Here is a 5,857-nt window from a genome sequence, read left to right on the forward strand (position 1 = left end):
AGTTAAGCAAGTAAATATTTTATTATATAGTATAAAATAAATAGACTATAATTACGCAAAATAATAATATATCGTATATATTATAAAATTTATAGTCTTCATCTATTTTAAGGTTTTTATTGAAATATGTGAGTACTCATCATGCTAGCTATACTTAGGGTAGGAATTTTTGGAAGCCTAAAATATCAAAGTGTATGTAACCACAGAAAATAAGAGATGTCCAGTTTCTAAATGATCTTATTGAACAGATTATGTCAATCAAGAGGCAGACATTAATATTAACTAAACTTTGTGTTCTTGGACTATAAGCGCCTTAAGAGCAAACTCTGTACTTTATACACCTCTCCATTAACTAATCTAAAAAAAATGTTTTTGAGGCTTTGCCTCGTATATTCTAAGTGCTTTGTGAATATTCATTAGTTTATTTCCACATCCCTCTTGGAAAACCACTTCAGCATAGTACATAACTATGCTTCCCAGGAGAAGATCAGAAAAGCTGTACTCAAATGGAGCTGAAAAAGGCTTCCCCACCATTCTAACACACTAAAGTAATGTTCCCCCAGCACTCCAGAACACTACGTATCAAATAAGATGAAGTCTCTTGTGAAATGCCAAACTACTCTAAGCAGGAATTCAAATATGTCTATACGAAATAATCAAGATGCAAATTCAATCTCCATAATTAAGATGTAAGAAACTACACAACTTAATTCAGGATGCCTATTTTCATTATGTTCTTGGCTAATTTTACTTCTCAGCAAACATTCTCTCAGATATTAACCAGGAACTTTGCATGTGCACGATGCCTGTTCTGAGGACAGAGGATATATGTAAGACGAAATACAGAAACTGTAACCTCCTGTTTCAGAAATGTAGTATTCTGATTGAAGTGATAAAACTCGTGCAAATAGCAATAAGACAAAATTAGAAACCTTCAAAGCCATATATCTTAGTAAAGTACTGACCAAGTGAAGAATTAGGGAAGGTAGGTGGGGACGAGGAAGACTTCAGAAAGCATATGGTGTTTGCATTGGAATTGTTGTGGTAAGTACATAGTGAATATGGAAAGAGAAAGCTCATTCCAATTCAACATCAAGTTTCACTGGAACTTACCAGCTACCTATTGCTCCTGGAACAATTTACCACTTAGTGGTTTAAGGCAATGCAAGTTTCTTATATTATGGTTTAGGATTTCATAAGTCTCCCCAGCTATCCCTGAGCTGAAATCAAGGTAGTAACAGATGTGGATTCCTTCTGGGAAACTCCTGTTTCTGTATCTTTTCCACCTTCTAGAGGCCATCTCGATCTCAACATTTTCATTCTATCTATATCACTCTTCCCTCCTACTCAATATTAACTCTTCCCTTCCTTTTTGCCCTGTATCATGGAGATCCTGAAGCTTTGGATCAGCAGGACTGGCCCTTTCACATATCTCAACTAATTGCAGAGGGTAGAGATTTTGGGGTGGGCCAACTCAGAGCCCTGTATCTTGGCTTGGGTGGTAACTGAACTGGTCAGTGCACCAGTTTTCCCTGACCTTCACCACCACGGTGCGCTCCCCAGCACTGCTCTGGGTGACCACCCAATGTCCCATCAGTAGGAGGCAGGGTCAACAATTCTGCTCTCGTGCCACTGGGGCCTGATCGCATGAACCCCTGCTTCCAGAACGAACTCCATAGTGCTAAGAATATGTAAGAGAATGGATACTTGGGCACAAGGAAAAAGAAAAGAATGGTAACATGAATGGGACATTGCTTCCCACGCCTGCAGTATTGTCTCGTGTCTAAGAAATAAGTTTGAACATTGTGTAGGCCACTGCAGCCAGAAACTGAGAAGAACTTTCTTTTTATTTATTGGAAATATTTTATTTACATTTCAAATGTTATTCCCTTTCCAGGTTTCCTGGACATAAGCCCCCCCATCCCATCCCCATCCCCTTCTTCTATAAGGGTGTTCCCCCTCCCCAATCCCTCCCCCGATATTCTCCTACTCTGAGGGGTCCAGCTTTGGCAGGAACAAGGTGAAGACATTTTCTTGAAGGTTTCATTTGGGAACTGCATGGTAAAACAGTTCCATTTGATATGATGAGCTGTGGCATGTACACTGAGGTAAAGACCACTCTTGCCATTTTCCCAAAAAAACATGGCTTAATGAAGAATGCAGAACATTTCCTATCAGTTTGCTTCATGTTCTTGGCTATATGACTTTATTTGGCCAATTGGAGATGTTAGAGGAGAGGCCAAAGAAGAGGTGGCTAGATGCTTAGCTCTAATTCATTAGACATGCAGACCAATGGGATTTTAGATTTATGGTATATGACAAGCCCATTCTCAATCTTTATCCTCACATTGGTGAACCTTGAAGAAATTTGAATGACCTCGGTAACATCTTTTCCACAGTATGCTTCCAACAACAAAAATTACTTGATTTCTTTAGCAACCTAAAGCTGAACCTAAAGAGAGACACAAAATAAGTGTAGAAAGTTAAGACTTACCCCCAATGTGGCAGATGAAAGCATATTAAGACATGGAATGAAAGAAAGATACAGGACTAAATGTATTTGTGAATACCCCCACCAGAAAAAAAAAAGATAAAAAGAAAAACAAGGAATAAAAACTAACACAGCTTCACTGCCCTAGACTTTCTTACTCTTACTTGGTCTTTCATCAAGTTAGTCTTTCTGATAATGTGGGAACTCATCACAGTCATCAGAACTGTAGATTACATATGCAGCTTCTCACTCCCCATCTCAGCAGTAGTTTTCATAATCGCAATTCAAGAGGAAGTAAAGTCTGACACTGTACATGTGAGCAAAGTTTACAGTTAAGTCTGTATAGAAAACTTAGACGCCATGAACTAAAGTTTCTCTTTGGCCTGAGCCCCCACTTTATAACCTATTCTAAGGGAAAGGGAAGAAAAAAAGTGTGTATCTCCACATTGGATGAATTTGAAAGAAAGTACTTTTGTGAGATATCTATTCCATTTCTTTTAGCTGTAAAAATATTCATTGAAATACATGCTATTGTTTTATTCGTTTTCTTTCATTTTTTTTCTTCCAAAAGCACTGAAATCCCAATGATAGAGTCACCATGGTCCAGAGTGAGTCCTATACATATGAAAATAGGAACCCTCTACCGTTTTGAATAATAGTTTTAATAAATTCACAGTTTGGTCATAGAAATGATAGCACAAATGCTTATTTGAATTATTCTTCAAATATGTTCTTTGAAGAAAGCGAGGCCATTTAATGGATGCTTTTCCACTAGACACGTAACAGTGAAAAAGTATTTGGGGGGATTACTGGACACTGACTTTTAGATTATAATAATCCCTTGGGAGCCATCAGTTAGAGGAGGGTCATGTAGCCTTTAAATAATAAGTGAGCTATTGACTGAAGCCAGCATGATGGTTCATCTAATGAAACCTTAAGACCTGAGTTTAGTTCTCAAGTTCCTGAGTTAAATAGATATCTTTAATAGTAGGCAGGATTTGGATGTATCTATGCAAGGAAAGGTCTATTTTGATGGGAAGTCAAATTTCAATTTAAATATCTTATTTTACTGTGTGCTGATCAAAGTACCAAAGCTCAAGCAAAAGAGTCACAAAGGTCATAAAAGGATATATAACATAAAGAAAGTATAGGTGGTATCTGTCCAGAAAGGATGGATACATATAAGTGGAAACAAATATAATATGGAAGACATACTTTACAAAAGGCTTTAATTCTTTACATCTATTGTTTTTGGGGTTTTTATTATTTTGCGCGCGCTCTCTCTCTCTTTCTCTCTCTCTCTCTCTCTCTCTCTCTCTCTCTCTCTCTCTCTCTCTCTCTCTCTTTCTCTCTCTCTCTCCTATCAATACATATTCAGTTTTCAGTACACTTGGATTTCACAGACAGAATGGTATATGTGATATTCTGCTCTGGGCTTGGAGAAATGAATAATACACCCTTCCTATTCTTAAGCAAGGCACCATCTAGCAGTGGTGAAATGCATGAAGGCAGACAATATGGGAAATAGGTATATTTTAAAAGCAGGATCACTAATCATTCTCCCTGACCCACCTGAAACAAAAGCACCAGGAAACCTCATGACCTAAACCTTTCTTGTACTTGGAGAATTCTACATGAAGGATCAGGAACTTAAGTATATTCCAGGCAAAACAAACAGAAATGCATGAACACAATGCATTTCTAGGTACCATAGACACTTTGGTAGCCAAACTCTGTTCAGCTACCTAATAGGAGATTATACTATATTATTGGGGAATATTTAATAAAGGAGCCACTTACAAATATTTGAAGATGGACTTCAAACAATCAACAGCATTCTGGAGCAAATAATATTTGGTTACTTACTATAAGCTTTGGGGAAGAAGGCTCAATGAGTATTCGAACCCAGTATAAGAAGACAACCCATCTGCAGTGACATGTGAGGGGCAGAACCCCAAAATAAATAAAATAAAATAAATCTCCTAAGCACACTTTGAACTTCTCTCCAATATGATGATAAGAACATTTAGCCAAATGAGACCACAAGGTCAGAGGGCATTTTAAAAGGATACACAGAAGGAAAGAACATAGAAAGTACACGTGTAGGAAGAAATGGAGATATATAGCACATGTCCAGTGTTGCATTGTTTCATCTTCATTTTGTAATTATGAGACAAAATCATAGGAAAGTTCCGAAATTTTTTCAAACTGATTTAGACATGCCATGGGGTAACAGGATAGGGGAAACATTTAATAGATATTCCAGTCAATAATACTGATGTGTAACTAACTGAATACATGACTAAGCTCTCTGCTAGAACACCTTTAATCTGTAAGGTATCCAGAGCCATACTTTGTGAATTAAATGTATGATGTATGATAAAATTGTAGTTATCGGTGAGTCATAGCTAGGATAGAGACCTGAAAAAATGACACTCCTTTTGTGTGTGACTCTCTAAAGGTGATAGTAAAGAAGAGACTCTGGTTGGTTGTTCAGACTCTGAGAGCCACAGGGTCCAGTTTAGTTTACTCTGTTGGTCTTCCTGTGAGGTTCCTAAACCCTTTGGGGCCTTTAATACTTCCTCCTATTCTTCCATAAGAGTCCCCAAGTTCTATCTACTGTTTGGCTGAAGAAGGGTCACAGCTTATACTATTGCTTCTTATACATATATGTTCTCTTCTTTAGACTCAACAAACAGACTAGTTATCCCAATCTTACACGGACTTTAATTGTATATGGGTTACAATTCAGCCCTTTTAGGTAAATATTGATTTGAACATAGAACACATTCCAAAGATTCTTACAAGGTAACTAACTCCTAAGGGAACATTTTCCATAAAGCAGTTCACTGACTATTCATTCTACAATTTTTACTGACTAAGTACTATATCGATTGTTAAAATAAATGGAGAACAAGTTTTATATGATCCCTTCCAGATGTGTAACTAAAAGACTAGAGGGTGAAATATATAATAAGCCAAAAAACAAGTATAGAATATTTTCAATATAAGAAAACATCCTTCTGTAGCAAATAAGAGAAAGGAGCTAGATTAGAATGATCAGTCAACAATTACCCTCAACACTCCAGCACCGAATATGTTCCTAATACTTTGCTGTCACTGCTGAAAGCACTTACTCCATGGGTATACAGGATATAAATAGAACTGCATTTATCTAGGACAGAAATGCACATGAACTAGGTTTTAAGGATGAAATCCTTGGAATAATGTAATTATGAAACTTTTTTTTCTTTTTTTTTTATTAACTTGAATATTTCTTATTTACATTTTAGTGTTATTCCCTTTTCCCGGTTTCCAGGCAAACATCCCCTCCCCTCCCCTTCCTTGTGGGTGTTCCCCTCCCAA

The sequence above is a fragment of the Rattus rattus genome, chromosome X (assembly GCF_011064425.1).
Source record: "Rattus rattus isolate New Zealand chromosome X, Rrattus_CSIRO_v1, whole genome shotgun sequence".
Taxonomy (NCBI): domain Eukaryota; kingdom Metazoa; phylum Chordata; class Mammalia; order Rodentia; family Muridae; genus Rattus; species Rattus rattus.